This window comes from Mustela nivalis, assembly GCF_964662115.1.
Source record: "Mustela nivalis genome assembly, chromosome: 8".
NCBI lineage: Eukaryota > Metazoa > Chordata > Mammalia > Carnivora > Mustelidae > Mustela > Mustela nivalis.
The window spans coordinates 75,279,521-75,304,851 of record NC_139027.1 but is presented as its reverse complement, the minus strand read 5'-3'; the positions used below and the strand labels follow the sequence as shown (position 1 = coordinate 75,304,851).

General features: G+C 50.8%; 1 long non-coding RNA gene across 1 annotated transcript; it reads left to right on the top strand.

Moving 5' to 3' along the window:
- The first annotated feature begins 226 nt into the window (after positions 1 to 226).
- Positions 227 to 22,703, top strand: LOC309872591. Its single transcript, XR_014315988.1, has 3 exons — positions 227 to 338; positions 4,400 to 4,473; positions 22,157 to 22,703. It is a non-coding gene; the product is annotated as an uncharacterized lncRNA (long non-coding RNA).
- The last annotated feature ends 2,628 nt before the right edge of the window (positions 22,704 to 25,331 follow it).

The following is a 25,331-nucleotide window of genomic DNA, read 5'->3' as shown; positions in this document are numbered from 1 at the left end:
GCTCTGCTTGGTTGTGGGGCCATAAAGTGAGGTCCTATCCTGCTGGACAGAGGAGGTGGGACCCCATCCAGAGAGGATGGCTCTTCCTCTGTCTGCACCTGGGCCTGCGGGGGAGGGGGGCGTGAACTCCGCATCCCACATCCCCAACACCTGGCTTGTCTCCAGTACCCTTCTTCCCCATCCCTGACCAAACAAAACCCCAGAGCCTTCTGTGTCTGCACTGCAGCTCTGGGGCTCAGCCATCCCTAATCAACAGCCGGGCCTACAGTTCCTGTCACTGGGATCCCACATTCGCCACCCAATTGCACCCCATGAGTCCCTCCAGACGCGTCTTCCAGGTATGTCTGCTGCCTGCCATGCCCCTCGGTGCTCCCGTACTCCTCACCGCCATCCTTGAGGCCCCAGCTTCTTCCGTGATGCTGCCTCCCAGCCCTGAGCTCTTCCTGCTGCAAACCATGGTTTCTAGTCCTAGTTGGGAGCTAGTGAACCACCTCCTCCTCCCAGTCAGACTATGAGTTCCTAAAGATCAGGCTCTGGAGTTTCTTCTGCCTCCAGAACCCTGTCCCCACCCCTAACCAGGGGGGCCCTGGACAGCAGCAGGGGCCCAGCAAGGCCTTGAGCCATGGTGGAAGGGAGTGGAAGAAGGGTCGAAAGACAAGGACCTCTGCCCAACAAGGTAACCGGTTTCCCTCTGGACTTGATTCTCCTGGCCAGCGCTCCATTCTGCTGGGAGTGAAGAGGGAGGATTTCTCACCGGGAACCCCACTTCCGGATCCAGGGCCTCATCTGCTGCACACCTGTTTAGCACTGTGACATGGGGGCTCTCATTAGCCTCTGCTTACTGAGGCTTCTAGGAGCTGGGAAGTTTCCCTGGCCACCCAGCTGGTAAACAGCAGAGCCCTGGAGCCTCTGCCCTCCCCCCCTCACAATACCTTTCTGCCCCTCAGCAGTCCAGCCTCTGTCCCCAGTTTGCCCTCTGAATGTTGCTGGTCTCTGACCTTGAACTTTTGGCTCTGCTTTGACTGCCTGAAACTCTGCCTGTTTCTTCCCTTATCTTTCCCTTAAACTCCCACCCCTTTGCCTGAGTGTGTCTCCTCTAACTTGCCGGGGGGGGGGGGGGTGGAAGAATGACGTGGGCCCCCTGATTGAGGGTGTTTCTTTATGATCTCGATCTCACTGGGAGCCAGCAGCACGCACACTTCAGTGAGGAAGGTTTTTCTGAAGTCTGGACCGGAAGCTAGACAGAGACCTGTCTCCTTTCTCGGTACCAGCAGGGACAGTGCTTGTAAGAGACGCTCCCTGTCTGCTTGTAGCTTCCTTTCTGGCATGCTGTCTTGTACACACACATACACACAAACACACCATAGCCGACTTGCCTCCCCAGAGCCTACACAATCCCTGTTCTAAATGATGATGGGGAAAAAAAAACAGGTAATGGGCTCTGGGAAATGCATGGGACTGACTCCTTATGGCACAGACTCAAGTGTGTGATCCCAGCCCACAGATAGCATGTAATTATTTGGTAAGAAATTGAATTCCAACCCCAAGCCAGCTGTCCCTGTTTTGTTTTTTTTTTTTTCTTTTTTCCCCCTCTCTCCTCTGCTGCTTGCCAGACCCACAGTGCCTCAGTGTCAGATGTGAAATGTGGTTGCGATTTTCGTGCCTAACCAAAGTCAAAGCTGATTCCTCACTGAAGTTCATTTTAGCTGGAAGATAAAGACTGACCCAGATTCTTGTGTGTGGGTGTAATGGGGGGAGGGGGTTCCAGAGCAGAGGCAAGGTGGAGGGAACAGGCTGGCAGGACTGCACTAAACTAATCCTTGGGGGTGAGTGTGGCTAACTGACTTTCTTTGGCCAATGAAATGTAAGTAGAACTGACACCTGTCACTTCCAGGTGACAAGAATGAAAGCTGAGGTGAACTCTCCCCTTCTGGCCCACCATGGTTAATGGTGAACAGTGGTGTTGCGGTGGCAGGTGGGAAGGGGGAACCTGGAGTGAGGAAGACACCCTCCAGAACACCTCAGGTGACCTGCGACAGTCACTTGGCCTGAGAGAAAAACATGTTTACTGTGTTAAACCACTGAAATGTTGGGGTGTTTGTTACTACAGCACAAAGTAGCCGATCGACTCTTGATAATGGACCTGCCTTATAGGGTTGATGAGGGGATTCAGAAAATAATATACGCCAAGAGCTTAGCACAGTGCCCCCCAGCATGCCGCCTCCTCTTCTTCCTCATTGTGCTCCTCTTCCTCTTCTGCTGTTATTTCCCTTTTTATGCTTTGCACCAAGTCACAGCAGTTGAGTCCAACCCATTAAGTGTCTGGAATGGGGTGACAAGTATCTATGCAGGGAACTGTCACCTGCTGCACTGCCAGGAGTCCCAAGCTCGGTGAGCCCAGGGGAGGGAGTAATAAGTTTATTGACCTTCTCAAAAGTAAGGTCTGATTTGGGGTGGGGGGTGTTTGATTTCTTTGGGCCGAGGAAAGGGAATAAGGTAATGTTCTAACTGTGAGAACTGCTGCCCTTGTCTGGGATGCGCCAGACACTGAATCGGGCACACCGGCCCTACTGTCAGAGTGACAATAACACCCATGGTGTGTGTGCTATTATATGTCCATTTTACAGATTAGAAAATCAAGGCCAGCGAGGGTGCCCAAGTCGGGCAGAGTGTATACAAGGATGAAGAGGTGTGGTGACTCTTAACTGGCCTTCAGTTTAGTGCCTCTCAAAGAGCCACAGGATACACTCCAAGGACAGTGTTATAAGAATGTAATCCATACTCCACTCTGTGGCCTGCGAGACATTTCCAAAACACAGCTCTGGCAAAGTCACACAGCTGCTCAGGAACCCACTGCTTGCCTGCCTGCTTGCTTGCTTGCTTTAAGAGCGAGAGAGAGAAAGCAAGAGCAAGTGAATGAGTACAACAGGAGGAGGGACAGAGGGAGAGGGAGAAGCAGTCTCCCTGGCTGGCTGAGCAGGGAGCCCGATTTGGGACTCCATCCTAGGACCCCGGGATCATGACCTGAGCTGAAGGCAGACACCCATCCACCTGATAGGCACCCCTCCCCACTGCCTTCTGGACAAGGGCTGCAGTGTGGCCAGCTGCTTTGAGCCCCTCCTGATCTTTCCAGCATTGTCTCTGGCTGTTCCCAGAGCTCTTCTCCGTGTCTGAACATTTCCTGCCATTTTCTGCCTCTTGGATCTTGCTCCAGCATTAGTCTGGAGTGTCCTTCCCCAATATATTCACTTGCCTAAGGCCTACTTTTCCTTCACAGTTCAGCATACTGCCTACCTTCTCTCTCTGCCCCAGGGGCTCTTGCTAGAATCAAGCCTTAGGGAGCAGCTCTGAAGCTGACTTGATCTGATTTGAATGTTGGGATGAGAAAAGATGGTTCCCTTGGGCTGCAGGTATTTGCTACTATTTTATGTAGATTTTTAGTAGTATGTGTATATGAGGTTTGGGTGTGTATAAATATATCAAAGGTGTGTGCCTGGAGTTCTGTTTTACTGATAGCAGTAGATGATCAAACAGGCTTGGAGATCGCTGTCACAGAGGCTATGAGAAATTGTGGAGGTTTGCCATGTACCCGCTGTGTGGCTTAGGAAAGTTACTTGACTTTTCTGAGCCCTAGTGATCTTGTCTGTAAAATGGGGATTATCTTTGTTTCTAGGCCACTGCTGGCTGCATCCGAGCTGTTGGTGGGTCCTGATAGGAGAGATGGAGGAGGGAAGGGTGGAGGGATGACTCTGTGGCATAGGCAGGCTGGGCTGAGACAATCCCAGGGGTGTTTGATAAAAGCTGGGGGCTCTTTGGCCAAATAAATGTTATAAGAAAAAGCAGTCTCCAGGGAAGGGCTCCCTCCTGATCCTCACTTAAGGGCCAAAGTCCCCAGAGGCCAGTCTGGAGGCTCCTTTTATGTGACTGTAAAGTAATCCAGGCTCTGGCAGGGTCGAGCCTGGGCGGGCACTGACGCGCAGGGCGGCATTGATGTGGTCAATGATTACCTTTTATGCCTGGTCATAAAGGCAACCGCCCAGCTCTCTGGACAATGCCCCCTCCAGACAATGCCCGGGGAGTGTGGTTGCATGAGTGCACATGCGCGCACACACACACATAGGCACCTGTCTCTGCCAGAGATCTCTGTGAATGTCTATGCAGGGTATCTTCGTCTTCCCTGGGTGGTCCCTGGAGACTTGGCCCAGAAGCGAAGGGGGTATGGGTGGCTGTATGTGGGGCCCAGTGAGCTGCAAGACACAAAAGAGCTGCCTTCAGAGCCTTGGAGCTTGTCCCAGGCAGGTGTATGCAAGAGGGGGGTGGCGTGGTCAGACTTAGGGACCAGGTGCCAGTGGGAATGAGGGTATCCTAGAACAGATTTAAGTCCATTACCATCTCACAGGTGTGGCAGTTGAAGTCTGGGTGCGCAGTGCCTTGCCCCGGGTCCCGAGGAAAGAGACAGCCACCGAGTCAGAGGTAGGACCCAGATCGTCTCTGTTATGGCCAGACCAAGGGGTAACAGTTGTGAATGTCAGGTGTCAGAAAAGGATTGGGGTAACCCTGAGGCTCCTGTTGTGGAGAGACCAAGGATGAGCCCCTTGGGGGGCCCTGCAGGGCCTGCTGTCCTGATGGGTCCACATACCCACCCTTCAGGAGGGATGGCGGGCTGTGAGGGGGCAGGGCTGGAGCATGGGCAGCCCAGTTAACATCCTGCCTCTTGGGAACTGCCTCTTGGAACTTTGTCCCAGATAGAGAGGCTGGAGAGGAAGGGGTTTCAACCTCTGGTAGAGAGGGTTCTGGCACGGCAGGTGGCTAGGGCATCCCTGCGGGTGCACGAGGCTGGAGATCCAGGCTGGAGATAGGGAGGTCTGGGTTCCTGCAGCCTTCCTCATCCTGGTAGCACTCTCCTTCCCCGACAGAGGGGAGAACCCTGCACTGTCTTCTTGGTGGGCATGGTAGAGATCAAACCATGACTCCAGAGGACAACTCTCAGACAAGCTGACATTTGGGTTGCTATCTGGAGGGAAAAGGGCTGTTATCCATAACAGTGATCATAAATGCTTCGTGGAATCAGAGTGGAGTTGCTTTGAGCCCTCGCCAAAATGCTCCAATCAACCTTTGGCTCTGATAAAGATAAGTGGACCCAAGGTGATAACACACAAACCAGAAACTGTCAACAGGTGCTAATTAGGGCACTGGGAGCCGAGCCACACCCACTGCACCTGACGTGGGGAGAAAGCTCAGGTAGGGGCGCTCCATCTGGGTCAGGGAGGATATGGGCCCCTGCCTGGACCTCAGCCTAATGACCTTTTTTGTTCCCTTCTCCTTCTAACGACTACCCTCCCCAACCCCTGCTTACATGATATTACATAACACAAAAGAACAAAATCTATTTGAACATTGTGCAATATAACACGATCAGCATGATGTCACAGTGGAAAGAGTCTTGAACTGGGAGCTGGGAGACCTCATTTGAGCCATGCTCTGTATAAGCTGGAGTGTTGTGTTTTTTTTTTTTTTTTTTTAAGATTTTATTTTTTAAAGTAATCTTGGAGCACCTGGGTGGCTCAGTCAGTTGAGCATCCGACTCTTGGTTTCAACACAGGTCATGATCTCAGGGTCCTGGGATCAAGCCCTGCATGGAGCTCCCTGCTAGGTTTGGAGCCTGCCTGAGATTCTCTCTTCCTCTCCCTCTGCCATTAGCCCCCAACTTCTTGTCTCTCTCTCAAAAAACGTTAATAAAATAAAATAAAATAAAAATAAAACGTAATCTCTATACCCAACGTGGGCCTTCAGTGCGCAACGCTGAGGCCAAGAGTCACACTCTCTACTGACTGAGTCAGCCAGGTGCCCCAGTGTCATTTCTCTTGGAACTTAAGTCAGTCCCCTTTATAAAATGGGGAGTAGAAAGAGGGCAGTTATCCAGTAATCCCCTGCTAGGGTCCCCTCTCAGTCTAAAGTTCATTCTCTTCGGCCACAAACACTGTAATCTGCGGAGTGCAGAAAACATCACAGGTGCCACCCAGCAACGCCCGGGTGTGGGTGACACTCGACAGAATCACAAATCTATCTGCAGAAGGGGAGCCGTGCGGAGGGCTGCAAGTTGTGGACAGTTCTCAGGGCTCCTGGAATCCCTCTGCCTATCGGAGCTAGAGGTCGGCGTGCCTGCTGCCTGCGCTCAGCGGGGCACTTGGAGTCTATTTTTAACTTGGTGCCCCGTAAATAAATGTGGCACTGGGCCCAATGCTTCATTCCACTCCCTGCCCTCCCACCACCGTACACACACACACACACACACACACACACACACACTCTGAAGTGGCTGCTCAGAGCCACTTGGGAGGTGACACAGGGTGCTGAGCTCTCCCCTCCAGCTGGTGGAGTTGCTGGGGTCCCACTGCTCTCCCAGGCTCAGACCACACAGTTTCTGCTTCCCACCAGCAAAGCCCAGCCTGAGAGCAGGGCAGGGAGCTGCCATTTTCCCTGGAAACTGGTGGAAGAGGTGCAGACAGGGTTGCACAGGGGTAAATGCAGGGGTGAAGACAGGGGGCAGACAGGGGCTGGGAGGAAGATGAGGGGGTTCCTGACCAGCTATCCTTCTCCAGGCAGCAGAGAGTTGCCTGTGCTGCCCCTCATCAGGCTCAGTGCTGGACGTCGAGGCAGGGGACTAACTGAGACCCTCAGTGGGGTCAGGGCAGAGGAGAAGGGCAAACAACAATGCCTGAGGGGGCCAGAAGTCACTACAGGGGCAGTGGCTCTCGGCTGGGAGTGGCTTCTCCTGCCCTGGGGTGTGGTAAGGAGGGCAGGGGAAGGTACCAAGGTGAACCTTGAAAGATGGGCAGGAAGGCAGCATTCCTCAACCTCTCTCAGCTGCAGTTTTCTCATCTGAACAATGGGTATCACTTATGGCACTTTCTTGGGAGCATCAAGTGACTGAAAGGACGGGAAGCCTTACAGCAGGGCCTGGCTAATACTTAAGTGTTGACTGCTGACTTTATGGTCAGGAAGATAAAGAAGGAGGGCATTTGGGGCATGGATATGGGGGCAGAAACAGAAGAGAACAAAAGGCCCGGAACCTAAACAAGCCGGCCGTCCTGGGGGGCTTTGTGGAGTCATGCAAGGACCTCTGTGTGCTGGGGCAGGAGTGGGGACAGGGAGGGCGTGGGCCTGGCCACTGCAACTGTTGCTTAGTCTAGCCAGAGGACAGTGGGGCCCAAGGGGGCAGACCCAGAAGGGGAAATCCCCAGACTGGACCATTAGGCCTGGTCTTACCTTCCAGGGCTTGAGTCAGGGCCCATGGCTTTGTGGGGCTTGGATACTCTTTCCATCCAAGGCTAGTATTGGGGAGGGGTTTTTAGAGGAGGGGGGAGGGATGGAGGGACGGAGGGACGGAGAGAGGGAGAGAGAGTTAGAGCTGTAGGGTTGAGGGCATATGCTATGGATCAAGATCCCCAGGCAGCAAGAAGCTGTGACCATACTGGGGAGGGATCAAGAAGCATGGGCCCCTCCCCCGCACTGGGCTGCTCTGCTCTCCAGTAGCAGGAGGCGCTCAGGCTTCTGGCATACCAGCCTAGCCCAATGCTCACAGGCTGGCCTCGGCCTCACACCTGCACTGTTTCACCTTCGGTCATAGTGTGGCTATGTGTCATAGTGTGTCATAGTGTGTGTGTGTGTGTGTGTGCATGTGGGATTTCTAGACCAAAGAACACTTAGAACCTAAAGGTCAGGTCAGTGCGGATCAAGGGCCTGGCCCATCTCCTCAGACCTTGGCACCCAGGCAGCTCCTTCCCACCCAAATCCACTGGGCCTTGGGGGCAGCCGGAGCTGACAGGCCTCTGACTCAGGCTGGCGAGGAGGAGGGGCTGGGAGTGCTGCGCCAAGGAGGAGCCCAGGGAGTCATCTGCTGAGTGACAGGCCCCATGCAGCCCCAGGCTGGGGGCAGCGTTGCTGGGCTTTCCTGCCCCTGAAACAATCTCCAGGGCTGAGGCCAAGGGTCAGGACACAGGCGAGGATGGGATCCGGAGGAGCCCTGAGTAGCAGCAGCAGCAGGACATCCTGGAAGTGAAGCCAGGGCTGACAGCCGACCGTGTTGCCCACCACGCGTGGGAAGGCTATGGCTGCCCATCAGGGCCGGGCTCTGCGGTATCCCGGCCCCAGGCTGGGGGCACAGTAGTCCACCCTCTGCTAATGGGGTGAGACTGAGTAGAGCTAGTGAAAACCAAGTACTGGAGGCCAGAGCTCCTCTGAGCATCCAGAAGCAAGCCCGGGAGACACACAGGGAGAGGGAAGGGCGCTCTCTGTATCTCATGTTTGACGAAGCCCCTGCCATGGAGACGGGACGAGGAGTAGCCCTGATGCACCAGGGCCACTCCATGCTTCCTGGGCCCAAGATGCAGCCTCTGTAGGCTGTGGGTGGGACCCTTCTCAGTTTATCCCAAATGCAGCCACAGAAGCACCATGGAAAAATCTCCCCTAAAGGAAGCCGTCTTGGAGCTTTCCAGGAATGCTGGCCTGGGGTGGAACTGGGGTGAGGGGAGAGGAGGGGCATGGGGTGGTTATGTTCCAGAATAGATTTGGACCCAAACCCAAGAGCATCGTGTTCCCACGGGCCTGAAGGCTGGCCATAAAGGAAACGGGAGGTCACAGGGATGTGCCTGGTGGCACCAGGACAAGGCTGGCTGTGTGTGCGTATGTGTGTGTGAAGGGTGTAAGGGGGAAGAGAGAGACAGACAGACAGGGCTGGGAATGACCTGAAATGTCCCATGTTCAGGACCCTAATGCCAAAGGCAGCCTAGACCAAGTAATCTCTTTTCTTTTTTTAAAAAAAAATTTATTTATTTTTTTAAATAAACTCTACCCCCAATGTGGGGCTCAAACTCATGGCCCTGAGATCAAGAGTTCCATGCTCTACTGACTGAGTCAGCCAGGTACCCTATCATCTTTTATTTTTATTTATTTTTAAAAATATTTTATTTATTTATTCCACAGAATACAAGCAGGGGAGCAGTAAACAGAGAGGAAGAAGCAGGCTCCCACTCAGCAGGAAGCCCAATGCAGATGTAGGGCTCAATCCCAGGACCTCAGGATCATGACCCCAGCTGAAGACAGGCTCTCAACTGACTGAGCCACCCAGTCTAGGCAACCCTCATCTTTTATTTTTTTAAAAATAAGTTTAGGGATGCCTGGATGGCTTAGTTGGTTAAGCGTCTGCCTTCAGCTGGGGTTGTGATCCCAGGGTCCTGGGACATTGCATTGGGCTCCAATGCAATGGAGCCCAGTTGCATTGGTCCTGCTCAGCCGGGAGTCTGCTTCTCCCTCTCCATCTGTCCTTCCCTCTGCTCGTGCTCTTTCTCTCTCTCAACTAAATAAATAAACTCTTTTTAAAAAATACCTTTAAGAGGAGACAAAGTATAGCTCCGTGGTGGAGAGCATGGCCTGGGCCAGACAGCCAGGGTTTGAACCTGGGCCATGCTGCCCCCTCCAAGCTGCTATGACTTCAGGTAAGTTGGTTTATCCGTCTCTGTGTTTCTCTGTTTCCACAACTGTAAAATTGGCAACGGAATTGTATCTTATCTCAGAGAGTCACTGCGAAGATGAAGTGAGCAAAAATCAATAAAGTGCTTTGAAATTGGCCTTACACAGACTGCACATGTACCCAGGTTTGGTGCTTGCCGAAGAAGTGAAACCCCATGCCAGTCCATCAACGTCAGGCCCAGACCCAGGCCAGTGCTGAGCTCTGACCAGCTGGGCCCACACAGGGTGGGGCAGGGCGGCCCGTGTCAGCACATCCAAAGTTCCCAGACCTGCTGAGCTGGCAGAGAGCCTGCCCTGGCACTCCCTGGCCCTGAAGAAAGACCTAGAAAAGTGCCCGGGGCTTCCCAAGGTGTCCATGGGTGGAGGGGACAGAGGACTAAGCCCAGGCCTTGGCTGAAGACTCCATCCCTGGATTGCTGACCTGTCCTGGCCTTGCTGTAGGGCTGGGACTGGCCGATGGGTCAGTCGGGCGTCTTGTCTATGGGAAGGGGAAGTTCCGAGGGTTCAGGACTCACTCCATGGGGCCTGGGGTGACAAATGTGTGCTTAGAGGGGCTCACAGCCCTATAGCCCCTGGGTGCTGCCATACTCTGACTAGAATTCCATACCAGCAAGTCCATAGCAGCCCATCCGGAAATAATTCTTAGCTGCCTTGTATTCCTGATGATTTCATCCAACTACACAGTTAGGCAGTCCATCAATGGCACTTACCAGGGTCCCGCTGGGTGTCACACCAGTGAACTTCAGGGATACAGAGATCTCTGTCTTGGATGCCAGGACCCGTACGTGGGCTCCAGGATCGAGTGGGGAAAGGGGTTCCTGGTTGCAGGAACAGTGTGGACCAAGGTTTATCAGACCAAGAGACTTGAGACTGAGCTGTGCCGTATGGCTGGAGGGAGGGTGAGGACAGGAAAGGCCCTGGGGTTCCCGGCTTTCTCTGGAAACAGCCATTGAAGGCAAGACTTCAAATGTCCAGAGGGTGAGGAGGTGTTCCTGACATCCCCCAGGGTTGGGTCCTGGAGCTGTTCAAGGACTCTTTGCCCATTAATGACAGTGTAGCATCGGGGTGTGGTGGGGGCTACAGGTTGCCTTGTAGGCTGCAGACCACACAAGTGCCACATTTGGAGTTGTGCAACGCAGTGGCCCTGTGACATCTGGGGGCATGGTGTCTGGGTGTCAGTGAATGGGTGCTTACCTGTGTCTGAATCAGCATGTGCCTGTGGGATGTGATATAGCCTGCAGCCGTGTGTGTGTGCACGTGCGTGCACACACGTGTGTACGTACCATGACTGGGGCGCTATCCAGCAGCTGGGGGGCTATTTTTGGAGGTGTTAGCTGGTAGAGACGGCTTCCGCAGGTGAGAACACCTGCTCAGGTGAGAACACCTGGAGGTGATTCCACATCTGGGCTTGTATCTCGCTGGAAGGTGTGTCTCTGGGCATCAAGCCAAGCAGGTGTTGGCCTCCCTAAGAGCCTGGCATGGGGAGGAGACAAGGAAGGGGGCAGTGGGGTGGAGCGTCTCTTCAGGGGCTTCAGAGAGACTGAGTGAGGGATGTCCAGTGGCCACCTGCCCATTTCTAGCTTTCCATTAGGCTATCCAACCTCCCATGTCTTTCGGTTCATCGGCTAAGCTGTCCATTTGTCCATCCATTGGCCATCTGTGTGTTCTTGGTTCTCCCCTCAGATCAGCCTGCTTCCCTCAGGTACCTCACTCTCAATTCCTCTGATGCAGGCAAGCCTCACCTTGACCTTTGCTAGCTCTTGGGGTCACAGCACACTCTCCTCACCCTGGGTGCATGGCCTGCTCAGCTGGCCTCCGCTTCACCCTGCAGGTGTCACAAGGTCCCAGCACAGACATGGCACTTGCCAGTCCTGGAAGCAGAGCTGCACAGACGCCCCCTCCAGCCCTCTTTCCAGAAGGTTCTCCCATCTCTGGCCTACACAAGCCTCCTCTCCTCGAGGGAGTCTTCTCTGAGCACGTTGCTCTGCTCCTGGTCCCTCAGGCCTTCCTCTGCCTCAGCCATGTGCAGGCTGTGGGGAGCCTGGCCAGAGCCTTGAGGGAGCAGAGCCGAGAGCTCCCAGATCGAGAGGGGGCAGCCTAAAATGGGGCACTCCCTTGGTGCAAGGGATGGGGGAGGGCCATGGGGCAGGTCCCATGTCCCCTGCCCCAGGGATTTCCCTGGATGTGGTCTAGCCAGACCTCCCCAACCCTGAACCCCAGCACAGTGCTAGGGCTCCCTCCAGGAGGTCTCTCCTATAGAGAATGGGGATTCTTACACCCTTCAGAACAGGGTCCTTAGACGCTGCTTCCCTGGTTCCACCACCCTCCTCAGGCCTGAGTTCTCCCCCTGGCCCAGACTGTGGGTGGGGTGCATTGGCCCGGCCAGGGAAGGACCAGCTTCATGGTGCTGCTCTTTCCAGAACCTAGTAGAACTAGAACACTGGGAGGGGGATGAGGTAAAGGTGGGGTTTATCAGTTATAGAATATGTGTGTAAATGCGTGTGTGTGTGTGCGTGCACACATGCATTCATAGAAAGAAGACACTCCCTGAGCTCCTGGAGTGTGCCGCCCACTGTTGTAGGCATTGAAGAAAGAGCTGGGGATAAGACCGACTGGGGTACTGCCCTTGGGAGGCTGGTGTTCTAGAAGGGGAGACCCACGAGCTGGTGGGGCAGTGTCAGAGAGTGGTGGGGCTGTGAGGGTGGTGACAGCGCGTGTGTGTGTGTGTGTATGTGTGTGTGTGAATAAGGGGTCTATAAGGGAATAGGGTCAGGCCCAAGCAAGTACGTGTGCATGTGAACTAGAGTGTGTGCCTTTGGGGATATCCGTGGTCCCCTGGGGTCTGGGCTTGGCAGCTGGCATGTGTCCATGCAGGCCCGGAACTGGCGCGTGTACACACACACCAGCCACACCTGGCTGACTCCCAGGCTTCGGGGCTCTAATTTTAGAAGTGACAGCTTATAGATCCCTCTGCACACCTGCTCAGGTGCAGCCTACGGGGAGGGCCCAGCTGGCCTGTTGGGGAGAGAACCTGTCTCAGCCAGCACCACCAGCTCTCTGCCACACCGGCCCGTGCTTCAAACTGAGCAGCCTCTGGCCTGTAGTTCAACAGGGTGGGCTGGGCCTGGGGCTCTGACAGTTGATGGGGAATCACATTCCCCAAGCCCTACACAGGTGGCCCCACCTCCCAGCTCCCAGGAATGCCCCACCTCTGCCCCCCTTTGCAGGAGGCCCAGCTCTGGAACCCTCCAGGATGCTGCTGGCCTACCATGCCCTGCACAGTCACCATGAAAGGTGGGCCAGGCTGGGCTGAAAGTTGGGGGAGAGGAGGGCAGTTAGGTGGGGCCCTCTAACACCTCTTCCCTCCAACGGGCTTCTTTCCAGGCCTGCGGGTGGAAGGTGCTGCCTCGGTGTCCCCCCGCCGCCTCTGACGACTCCCCATCCTCCCCTTGGTACCACCTCCCATGCTTGTTCTGGGCCCTCCCCAGCTACTACTTTCAGTGGCTCCCTACGTACCAGGGCAAGCTCAAAGTTCTTCCAGGCTGGTGCACAGTCTTTCCTGCACTACAACTATCTCCAACTCCCCCAGAAACACCCTCTCAACTAGGCTCCGGCTCTGCCTCCGGCTTCTGTGCACTCTGCTTTCCCTCCAGGGCAGCTAAAGGGCATGAATGAAAAGGCCATGTTCAGAACTGAGTGTCTTACTCACTTCATTTCATCCCATCTGTGTAATGTCCCTGTGAGCTAGGTTTTCCTGCCCTCTTTGCACAAAGGAGGAGACAGAGCTCGGAGGAGGGCAGCACTTTGCTCAAGGCGCAGAGCAGTCCCAGTACGAGTGGGATTCAAAACTGCTTATCTGTCTCCACTGGGCCATTCGGTTCAACTGGAATGTAAAAGATCCTTACTGGGGGTAAGAGCACCAAATCCTACGCCAGCAACTGGAGACAGTATTAGGGGAGGGGACATACACACAAACACACGCACAGGGGGCAGACGGGGAGGAGGGGAGAGGTGTTGAATTGCTCACCTCCCAGTCTTAAAACCTTCACACTTATGACTTAGACACCCAGTTGGTCCCTTTCAAGGAATGAGCTCGATTTCCCTTTAAAAGGGGGTAAGAGTAGGAAAGAAAAAAACACATTTTGTTCTGATGTTTCAAGAAGTCATTGGGGGACAATTTGTCCTTTTTTCTTACTATCTCTGTCCCCCCATTCCTCCACCCCCACCCCAGGCTGGTCCTGGGACCACAGATTGCATCGCCTTCACCCCATCCTTCCCACCCGGGTTCTACTACCTCCTTGGCTTTCTAAAATCCCAGCTCTAATGCTGAGGCCCTAGGCTAGGGCTGGGGGTGACTCAGGAGACAGTTTCCTGACTAGCCCAAAACTCAGATCTGACCCCCTCTACTGTCTCAGAGTTTTGCTGAGAGGTCCAGCTTGTTCTTGCACCATAAGCTCTACAAGGACAGAGACCTTGTCTGTCTGGTTCACAGGCCTGAAGACTCTTTTTTTTTTTTTAAAGATTTTATTTATTTATTTGACAGAGAGAGATTACAAGCAGGCAGAGAGGCAGGCAAAAGGGCCAGGAAAGCATGCTTCCTGCTGAGCAGAGAGCCGGATGCGGGGCTCAATCCTAGGACCCTGAGATCATGACCTGAGTTGAAGGCAGAGGCTTAACCCACTGAGCCACCCAGATGTCCCAGGCCGGCAGGCTTTTTAAATTCAAATTAAATTCATCCTTACTTCTGGAGATCCCACCGAATTCAGAGGAAACATACTAAGATTCACACTGATCCCACACCAAATGTAATTTTAAGGACATTTAAAAAAAATTTTTATTTATTTATTTGAGAGAGAAAGGGAGAGAGCCAGAGAGAACACAAGCAGGGGAAGCAGCAGGCAGAGGGAGAAGCAGACCCCCTGCTGAGCAGGGAGCCCGTTTCGGGGCTCCATCCCAAGACTCTGGGATCATGACCTGAGCTGAAGGCAGATGCTTAACTGACTGACCCACCCAGGTGCTCTATGGGCATTTTTAAAAAAGTATATTGAAATGATTATGATTGTGAAATTATCCAACCAGAGTCAATGCATTTAATTTAAAACCGACTTTAGGGGTTCCTGGATGGCTCAGTCATTAAGTATGTGCCTTTGGCTCAGGTCGTGGTCCCGGGGTTCTGGGATTGAGCCCCACATCGTGCACCCTGCTTGGCAGGAAGCCTGCTTCTCCCTCTCCCACTCACCCTGCTTATGTTCCCTCTCTAGCTGTGTTTCTCTCTGGCAAATAAATAAATAAAATCTTTAAAAACAAAATAAAAATAAAACCAACTCTAATTTCTTCAAAAGCATCAAGCATACTTGGAAATTCTTTGTAATGAGAACATCTAAATCAACAAATTGCTTTTAAATGTAATGGGGCGCCTGGTGGCTCAGTGGGTTAAAGCCTCTGCCTTCGGCTCGGGTCATGATCCCAGGGTCCTGATCCCAGGGTCCTGGGATCGAGCCCCACATCGGGCTCTCTGCTCAGCGGGGAGCCTGCTTCCTCCTCTCTCTCTGCCTGCCTCTCTGCCTACTCATGATCTCTGTCTGTCAAATAAATAAAAAATTAAAAAAAAAATCTTAAATGTAATGGAATGTTCCCGTGTTCCCGGTTTTCCAGCTAACAAGTTTGCCATAAGATTTTGTTTGGGTGACATTAAATAATATCATTAGAGTTTCCATTTTCTAGCTTTTAAAAAATATTTTGAAGCCAGGTGCCTGGGTGGCTCAGTGGGTTAAGCGCCTGCCTTCAGTTCAGGTCATGATCGCAGGGTCCTGGGATGGAGCCCCGCAGTGGGCTCCCTTCTACTTCTCCCTTGATGCTCCCCTCCTCATGCTTTCTCTCTCTCACACATAAATAAATAAATTTGTAAAAAAAAAAAAAAAAAGTATTTTGAAGCCAATACATGCTCCCACCCCAGATCCCAAACCTTTCTGTAGGCCCTAAAGACATTTTGTAGGTCCCAGACACTTTGCTTATGTGACTGCAAGGATGGGCAGCCTTGGGCCCATTAGCTCCTTAAATACTGTTGGAGAGAAGTAAGTGAAAGGAATACAATGGTTTGGAAACATAATGAAGACAGCAAATTAAAAAGAGATATTATTTTGGGGGCCCTTGGGTGGCTCAGTGGGTTAAAGTCTCTGCCTTCGGCTCAGGTCATGATCCCAGGGTCCTGGGATTAAGGCCCCCACCATGGGCTCTCTGCTCAGCAGGGAGCCTGCTTTCCCCTCTCTCTCTGCCTCTCTGCCTACTTGTGATCTCTCTCTCTGTGTCAAATAAATAAATAAATAAAAATCATCCTTTAGATTGGCAAAGACCAAAAAGCAGTGTTTTGTTTGGTTTTGTTAAGATTTTGTTTTTAAGTAATCTCTGTACCCAATGTGCGGCTTAAATCCAGAACTCTGAGCTCAAGAGCCAGCTGGGCGCCCCATCGGAAAGTGTTTTGATACAAGTTGGTGCAATTTTTTTGAGGACTGCTGGCTGATATCTATCCAAATGCAAAGTGCACAGCCTCTTCGCCCAGCAATTATGCTTCAGGGAATCTGGGTCCTTAATATACGAAGCTATATGGAGAAATACTTCTGTGGCCATGAAAGACTGGGAAGGGACTAGAGGTCAACGGACAGAGGACTGATAAAAATGGTAGGATGGCTCCATCCTGGAACTGTTTACAGCCGTGGAAGAATGCATGGAAGTATTGATCAGAGCAAAAACCTCAGCACAATGTTGAGCAAAAGGAAATCAGGGTGCAGAACGGTGTGTAGGAGCATTATTTTTGTGTGTGTAAGAAGGCAAACAAAATACATATACGTGGATTTATACACTAGGAGGCACCTAGGAATTACTGGAAGGAGACCGGGAAGAATGATTGTTTCTGAGAGGGGAACTTGGAGGATGGAGGGAGAGTTGTTTTTTGCTTATGCTATGTTTAATTTTTATTTATTTATAATTTTTTAAGATTTTATTTATTTGTCAGAAAGATAGCATAAGCAGAGGGAGAGGCAGGCAGAGTGAGAAGCAGACTCCCCACTGTACAAGGAGCCCAAAATGGAGCTCCATCCCAGGACCCTGGGATCATGACCTGAGCCAAAGGCAGATGCCTGACTGACTGAGCCACTCAGGCATCCCTGCCCTGTTTAATCTTTTCTTAAAGATTTTATTTGGGGGGCACCTGGCTGGCTCCATCAGCAGAGAATGTGACTCTTGATACTGGGGTTGTGAGTTCAAGCCCCATGTCTCTATACCCAATGTACACCAGACGTGGGGCTCGAACTCACAACCCCAAGATCAAGAGGGCACACTCCACCCACCGAGCCCACCAGGCACCCCTACGTTCAATGTTTTTTGTTTTTGTTTTTTTTAAATAATTGGTACATTTTCTCTTTTTTTAATTGAAAAAAAAAATCTAGTTTACAGACAGATGCCTGTGGAATGAATGAAGTAAAACAAACAAAGGCATGAATGAATAAGTTCTAAGTTACATGGAGGAAGGAATTGCCCTGTAGCCTGGAGCCCCAGGGGCTTTGGCCACCCAGTGAAGGAGACCCACAGAAAAGGGAGAAAACCCCAGTCTATTCTGCAGAGGGAGGTGGGGGAGAGGAGGGGTCTGGAGGTCTCCTCCAGGAGGGCCTGAAGGATGGAAAAGGTTGGACAAATGGGGAGGAGGTGGGGGTAGGTTGTCTTTTGTCCTGGGAGGGCTGCCTCTCTATCCCTGTCACTACCCCCCAGCTCCTCCCTAGAGACTACATTTATTTCAAGCCTGGGAAGTCCCAGCCCTTAGATGATGCCTGGCATATAATCTGTGGCAATAAATAGTGGTTGACTGAATGGATGGAATCAGTTGTTGGTTAATCTCTAGACCACAGTGTTAGTCATTCCTGTCTCTTCCCCAAACACCTCTTTGCCACTGAACAACAACAATAGCAAATGATTCTCGTGGAGCTGCTGTGTACTGATGTGCAAGCTGCCCACTGCACAACTCCAGGAAGAGCCATTTTCATAGACTGGCACATGAGTAATGCCTTCTGAAGTTACAGGACATGGTGTACCTGCAAAACACTTTTTCTTCTTTCAAACCCAGGGGAACTGAAAGCACACGGAGAGTAGGAGAGGAAAGGGGTGGGGACTCTTCTAATCCAGGCACTACAGGGTTTTCTCCCCCACATCCCCCTCCAATTCCTAAGGCCCCTCCCTTCCTTTTTTCCTCTCTTATTTGAGTTTAAGATGACTTAGCCAAATCTGGCCAATTACTCTGTTCCTCAACTACAGAGTTTGGAGTTTGCCCTGTAATCTTGGGCAAGTTCCAGAACACTTCTGAGTCTCAGTTTCCCACCTAAGAAATGAGTACATGTGTAAGGAGAAGCTCATGGGGATAAAAGTTTGAGGGAATGCATCCTTATGGGATATGGCACTCTCTTGAGGGGACAAGTCCTCACTTTCTGCCCAGTTCTGCTTTGCCTTCCACATCTTTGGGCCTTTTATTTAGCATAGGGAGCAATATCCTGGAACAAAAGGAACCCGTGCAGGGAGTGGGAGCCCTTGTCAAGTCCTGACTCTGATGATAGCCACAGTGTGCTAGTAGCAAGCCCCAGCTCCTGCCTGAGCCTCGATTTCCTTCTCTGTAGAACGGGTGCTTAGGCCAAGTCAGCGAGTGCCAAAATGCTGGACAGAGTCTGCCGTGGCCTTTCCTTTTTCTCTTTAATTTCTGTCATTTGTGTTTCATTCTTTCTGATTGCAAGCGTCACATGTATTCGTGCAAGTTCAAAACCAACACTTCTGAAAAATCACTGCTAACTTATTTTTTTTTCGGTCACTTTTAATTCTGATATAATTTCAAATGTATAAATAGTCACAAGAAGAGTGCAAAGATTCTGGTAGACCTTTTCCTCAGATTTATCACTTGTTAACATTTTATCCCTTTGTTGCTCTTTTCTCTGTCTGAATCCCTGTGTGTGTGTGTGTGTGTGTTTGTGTGTGTCTACAATTTCTTCCCAAACTATGTGAGAGTGAAGTGCAGGTCTTACGCTGTTTTACCTCTCAAGGCTTCAGGGTGCATTTCCCAAGAACAAGGATGCTCTCTTCCAGTGTGGGACTTATAAAACTCCTGCAGTTAACAAAATCAGGAAACTCAACATTGCTACAACCCTATTATCCCCAACCACTGGGTCCATGTTCAAAGTCAATTGTGTCAGACTTTTCATAGGTTTCCAGCCAAAATAGGAAAATCTGGACAAGTTTTTCTTTTTCTTTCTTTCTTTTTTTCTTTCTTCCTTTTTTTAAAAGATCTTATTTATTTATTTGACAGACAGAGATCACATGTAGGCAGACAGGCAGGTAGAGAGAGAGAGGAGGAAGCAGGCTCCCTTCAGAGCAGAGAGCCCGATGCAGGGCTTGATCCCAGGACCCTGAGATCATGACCTGAGCCAAAGGCAGAGGTTTAACCCATTGAGCCACCCAGATGCCCCTGGACGAGTTTTTCTTAAAGCCAACATGTATTTAGCTTTGAGGACTGTGCTTACCTCTAAAATCAGGCTCTCCCCTGCGGTTTTGCTTTTACTGGTGCTTAGGCTGCCCCCTCTTAATGATGGTGATAGCAGAGAGTGGGCTGTTACTTGCTTCTGAGATTCTTACTTGGCAAAATAAGAAATGGGCGATCTTCTGCTAGTCCTTCGCTTTCTTTTGCAGGGATCCCAAGGTGTGGTTCCCCCACCAGGGCTAATGCTCCTTGATTCCAGGTGAGTCAGATCACCAGAGACTTTCCCTGGAGCCCAGCTGAAAGCACAGCCGCTCCCAACTCTGGAAGCCAGCATATGATAGACAACCCCAGGCCCTATCCCTCCGGAGCAAATGCTCTCACTCAGCAGAGTGCACCTTTCCCCTTTTTGTGGCTCTCCGGCATCTGTATGGAGCATCCCGTAACTTGGGAGCCCAGCACCGGAGGCAGAGCCGTCCTCTGGGTCCAGAAACCAGAGCTCACCCTCCCAGCCTCCTTTGCGGCTGCACTGCAGCCATGTGACCAGGTTCAGCCAATCAGATACACCCTCCCATGAACTCTGACTCTCAAGCAGGTGATGCAAAGCATCAGTGATGCGATGTATCTGACAGAATTGGGGGTGGCAGCGGCAGCAGGAAGAGTTTTCAGAGGGCAGTGGAGCCACAGAGCTAGTGCCCTTGTGGTCCTCCCTGCTCTGGCCTGGAGCTGTGATTTGGGCTGAGGTTCTGGCTGCAGTCCAGCCCCCCCCCCCCCCGACTCCTGCATTTGGCTCTGCAGCAGGCTTGAGGAGTCCCTGCGCTTTCCATTGCTCACAAGCAGGAGCCCTGACCAGTAAATACGGATAAGTCAGTCTCATGGGAATGGAAAGGTGCTGAAACCTGGAGTGTGGACACATCGGGACTTGGGCCGTGATCCCGTGGAGATAGGCAGCCATGGAGGAATCCGGTTTCCTGATCAGGAATGTGGATGGGACACCCTGTCTAGGTATCAGGTGGGACAGTCCAGGCAGGAAGTGCTGTGGGTGAGGGGCCTTAGGGCTGTGAGAGCAGAGAGCCTGGAGCCTGAGAAAGGGGCTGGGAGGAGGGAGATGAGCTCAAGGAGGGTGGGAATGCCTTTGTAGGAGGAGAGAGCTGAGCTGGGTCATACGGTTCCATCCACCCACGATATTTTTTGACCTGCTTGGATATGTCACACAGTGTATTGGTTAATAACAGTCTGGGGGTGGATATTGTTATCCTCATTGTACGTATAGAGAAAGATGAATTAATTGGTACGAGATCAGAAAAACAGAAGGGGACAGAGCCAGAATTTACACCTGGGCCTAACTCTAACAATGAGGCTCTTAAGAAACTGAACAGATGCTCAGATGAGGGACCAATGCCTCTGCCTCTGTCCCTGAGTTTTTATGTTTCCGGCATGTACTTTAAGTAACATATACTCCTTGTAAGTACTTTGTGAGGGAGTTTGGACAAGTAATGGAATCTGGAGGGCCTGGTTCAGTTCGTAAACACCAATCCTCCCCTCCTCCCCCACCAGGAAAAGAAATTCAGATCCAAAAAAATGAGCTGCAGCACTCAGGCTTGGTTGTGGTTGCCTCCCAGCTGCCCCATCGCCTCCCGCTACCCTACCCCCCCCACCCCCAGTACACCCTGAGCTCAGGTTTGTTCTAGGTGTTTGTCCATCTCCTTCTGGACTCAGGGTTAGTACTGTGGCACTAATAGTGGAATTATCCCCCTTTCTTGGGTTAGATTCAGGGATGAGATGTGGCTCAATTCTGGCCAGTGAGCAGTGAGGGACCACTCTCTTAGGAGCTTCAGGGAAAATTTTTCCTGAGTCTTAAAAGGGGACACAGGGTGAGGTGTATCCTGAGTTTGGCTTGTTTTTTTGTTTGTTTGTTTTAATTTGTTTTATCGTTATGGACATTGTGTGACAATGTGATGTCTGGGGTAGTGGCAGCCATCTTGTGACCATGAGGAGAGCTAGCCAAGGACAAGGCAATATGCTGAGAATGGCAGAGGGGAAGGAAAAGAGGAAATAGCCTGAGTCCTTGATGATGATGTTGAGCTGCAGCTCTGCTGAAGTTACCCTTCCTCTGGACTTTTTGTTCTGTGAGATAATACACTTTCCTTATTGTCTAAGCCAACTGAATAAAAATTCTGTTTCTGGCCACCAAAAACATCTTTACTAGTACATGAACCATGGAATCAAAAGAATAAACACCTGACATAATAATACAATATGGTTATAGCTGATGTCAGGGACAACAGCCATTGGTTAAATGAGGAAAGTCTGATTTCTTGACCACAGGAGATCCTAGAATGTCTTTCTTTCTCTGCAACATGAATTGCATAGGCCCTGCATTCTGCATCTTGTCCAGGCATGTGGGAGGGCTTCTATCAGAGGAGAGGTCCACTCCTGGCCAGCTGAACTTCTGACTCCCATTTCCTGTAGGGTCAGCAGAGGAAAGCAGTTTTATTTACTGAATCAGGATGGAAAACAGATGTCCAAGCACCCCACTGGGCCCAGGCTCACCCTGGACAGAGGCTAGGCCTGTTCTCAGTCCTGACCCACCCACCAGTTCCCTGTTCCCCATATCGAGTCCAGATGTGGCTTCTTCCAAGCTCTAATAATAATTTTGATTTGTTGCAGTTAAGTAACCTTTGCCCCCCGACCTCAAACCTAAACTCTCCAAGGAGAAAAATAGGAGTTATATTATGAAACATTTGTAAGGAAGTCTGAGTGGGACACAGAGGAATATGCACTTGAGAAGCAGACTGATGCGGGTTCAACCGCAGTCCCGAATCACACTAATGGAATGATTGCAACCATTGTATCGGTCAACAGCCGCCGTGTAACAAGCCACCGCAAAAAAACTCAGTGGCTTAAAACAGTACCTGTTTATTTGCTCATAGTTCTAAATTTGGGCTGGGCTTGGTGGGACAGCTCATTTGTTCTCCACATAGTGTGTGTTTTGGAAGTGAAGTCAGATGGGACAATGCAGCATACACACAAGTGAAGGAGACCTGTACAATTCATGTGTCTGCCCTGTTCTCTGCTTCCCTGTCCCTATGTGGACTCTTTCCCTTTTCCTTTCAGTTCTTCCTCACTCATCAGCTAGTTGAAGGTAGAAGATGTTGGTGGCATGTGTACATGCCACGAAGAGAAGCCCTTCCCATAAGGAGCCTGCAGTGATCTCTGAAAATGGTCCCCTATTGGCTTGACCCAGAAAACTCCACAAAATCACATAAATGGGGAGAGTCAGATCTCTCAAATCAAGAACATTCGAGAAACTGCCCAGGCCATCCTGGATATGCATTTGTGAAAAGTCATCGTGTGTATGAAAGATGTCACTTACAGAAACAGTGTGTGCTGCTCTGTAAATAAATGCAGGATCAGATTTCTCCCAAAGCAGGAGAGGAGACTGCACAGAAGAAAAAGCTACCCCAAAAGAAACTGAAGAGACAAAGGCTTATGACTGAGAATAAGTTGAACATAAAATAAATGCAAATAAAATAAAGATATTAAAAAAAAAAGAACTAAAGCTGAGTTAGTTTTATGCAGTATTTTGTGCAGTGTTTCCAGAGATCTGGTAACAACTAAGTACATATATGCATATGAGCCATGGACTATGAATTGCATAATATTCGTGATTCCACATATGAGCTAAATGCTCTTACATTTGCATTTGAAACTGACAATAATGTAAAGCTGAACATTAAAATTCATGCTAATATGTAAATTAAAATTTTTTTTTCTTAGAACAACATTAAGTAGCAAATAAAAAATTCCATGATGTTTGGAGCGTGTGGGGGGATGGGCTAACAGGGTGATGGGCATTAAGGAGGGCACGTGATGTAACAAGCACTGGGTGTTCTATGAGACTGATGAATCACTGACCTCTACCTCTGAAACTAATAATATACTACATGTTAATTAAATTGAATTTAAATAAAAAAATTTAAGAATACCATGATGATTTGAGGGAGACACTATGGAAGAAAGGAGAGCTTTCTATTTTAGTATTTTTTTTTAAGATTTTATTTATTTATTTGACAGAGAGAGCGATCACAAATAGGCAGAGAGACAGAGAGAGAGATGAGGAGAAGCAGGCTCCCTGCTGAGCAGAGAGCCCAATGCGGGACTCGATCCCAGGCCCCTGGGATCATGACCTGAGCCGAAGGCAGAGGCTTAACCCACTGAGCCACCCAGGTGCCCCTATTTTAGTATTTTTAATGACCTTTTTTTTTTTTTAACTTTATCAACAAGGAGCACCACGTTTTCATTTTCTCTGGATTCTGCAGATGTAGCTGACCCAGGGGACAGGTCTCTTAAAAGTTAGGGTAGACTTGGGTCAAAACCCACGCAGCATCACTTTGGTCACATTCTATTGGCCAAAGCATTGTCACAAGGCCAGTTCAGAGTCAAGGGGGTGAGGGAGGGAAATAGACCCCTAGGTCTGGTTTTTGTTGTTGTTGTTTAACAAACAGATCACAGCCCTGAGATCCAGAGTCCCAAGCTCCACTGACTGAGCCTGCCCCACAGGCCCCCCCAGACTCCAGGTCTTAAAGGGAATATTTGATACAGCGATGAGAGGAACTGTTGGTGGCCATCCTTGAGGGCAATATTCAACAGCCATAGGTCAAAACCTTTCTCCTCCTCAGGCTTCTCATCTATAACACAGGAATAATTCTATTTACTTCCCAGGGTCATTTGAGAATAAAGGAACATCGTGGTTGCAATTCTCAGAACAGGGAGGACAGCACATTCAGGATTGGCTGCTCCCCTTTAATCTTGCCTTATAAACGCTTACCTATTCACTATCCCTTTCCATCCATCCATCCATCCATCCATCCATCCATCCATCCATTCATTCATTCATCCAGTTATCTCTGGAGTCCTATGACCCAGGTACTGCCCTAGGTGCAGGGAGTACAACAGACGAAAGCCCCTGTCACCACAGAGTTTACATTTTGATTAGAGAGACTGGCAAGAGTTACCGTTAAGTCGGTGGCGTTCAGATGGTGAGGGATTCTAAGAAGAAAAAAGCTGGAGAAGGGGATAGACTATGTTACGGAGGGGCTGTGCTGTGTGGCCAAATCCTCCAAGTCAATCCTGAAGGCGGAGCCATAAGAATATTCCAGGCAGAGGGAGGGGCCGGCACCAAGGCTCTAAGAGGGGATGATGGGGGTGTTTGAGGAATAGTCGGGGCGCCCCGGGTGCCTGGAGCTGAGAGCCTCAGGAGAGTGCGGGTAGCTCCTAATGGGCCATTGGGAAGATTCTGCCTTGTACTAGGGAGGAGATAAAAACACAGGGGCAGGTTTGGAGGAGAGGGCAGCGGTTGGTTGCAGTGGGGAACAAGGAAGGGGGATGGAGGCCAGTGGGATGGTGGCCTGGCCAGGGCAGTCGTGGTACAGGTGGGTGAAGGGGCCGGATTCTGGATGGTTTCCTGAAGGTCAGCAGGCGGGATTTACCTATCAACTCTCAGTAAATCAATCTAGTATGGAAAGCAGGTATTATTGAACTCTCATTTTATAGAAGAGGAAATCTTCTGAGTGACTTGCACAATGTCATAGAGCTGCTAACTGGGGTCCCTGGGCAGGTAGGGAGGCTGTGGGATCTGTCTGAGGCTGACTGGTAATGGGATATGTGTGGTCTGCCTGTGGGTGCATCTATGACATGCCTTCTCTGGGTTGTCTTTTTTTTAAAGAGAGAAAGAGCTCAGGCTAGGACTCGAGAGGTGGGGAGGGGCAGAGGGAGAGGTGGGAGGGGCAGAAGGAGACAGACACAGAGAGAGAATCTTTTTTTTTTTTTTTTTTTAAGATTTTATTTATTTATTTGACAGACAGAGATCACAGGTAGGCAGAGAGGCAGGCAGAGAGAGAGGGGGGAAGCAGGCTCCCTGCTGAGCAGAGAGCCCGATGCGGGGCTCGATCCCAGAACCCTGGGATCACGACCTGAGCCGAAGGCAGAGGCTTTAACCCACTGAGCCACCCAGGCATCCCGAGAGAGAGAATCTTAAGCAGGGTCCAGTGCAGAGCACGGCCATGGGGCTCAATCTACTGACCAGGAGATCATGACCTGAGCTAAAATCAAGAACGGAGCTCTTAACCAACTGAGCCACCCAGGTGCCTCTCTCTGGGTCTTCCTAATTGTCCCTTGATCTCCCTCTGTGACCCACTGCCACCTTTCGTTCTGTGTTCTCTTTATGTCTCTTAGACACATCTTCATCCTGCACCCCCCCCCCCCATTTCCAAAGGGCCCATGTACTTCC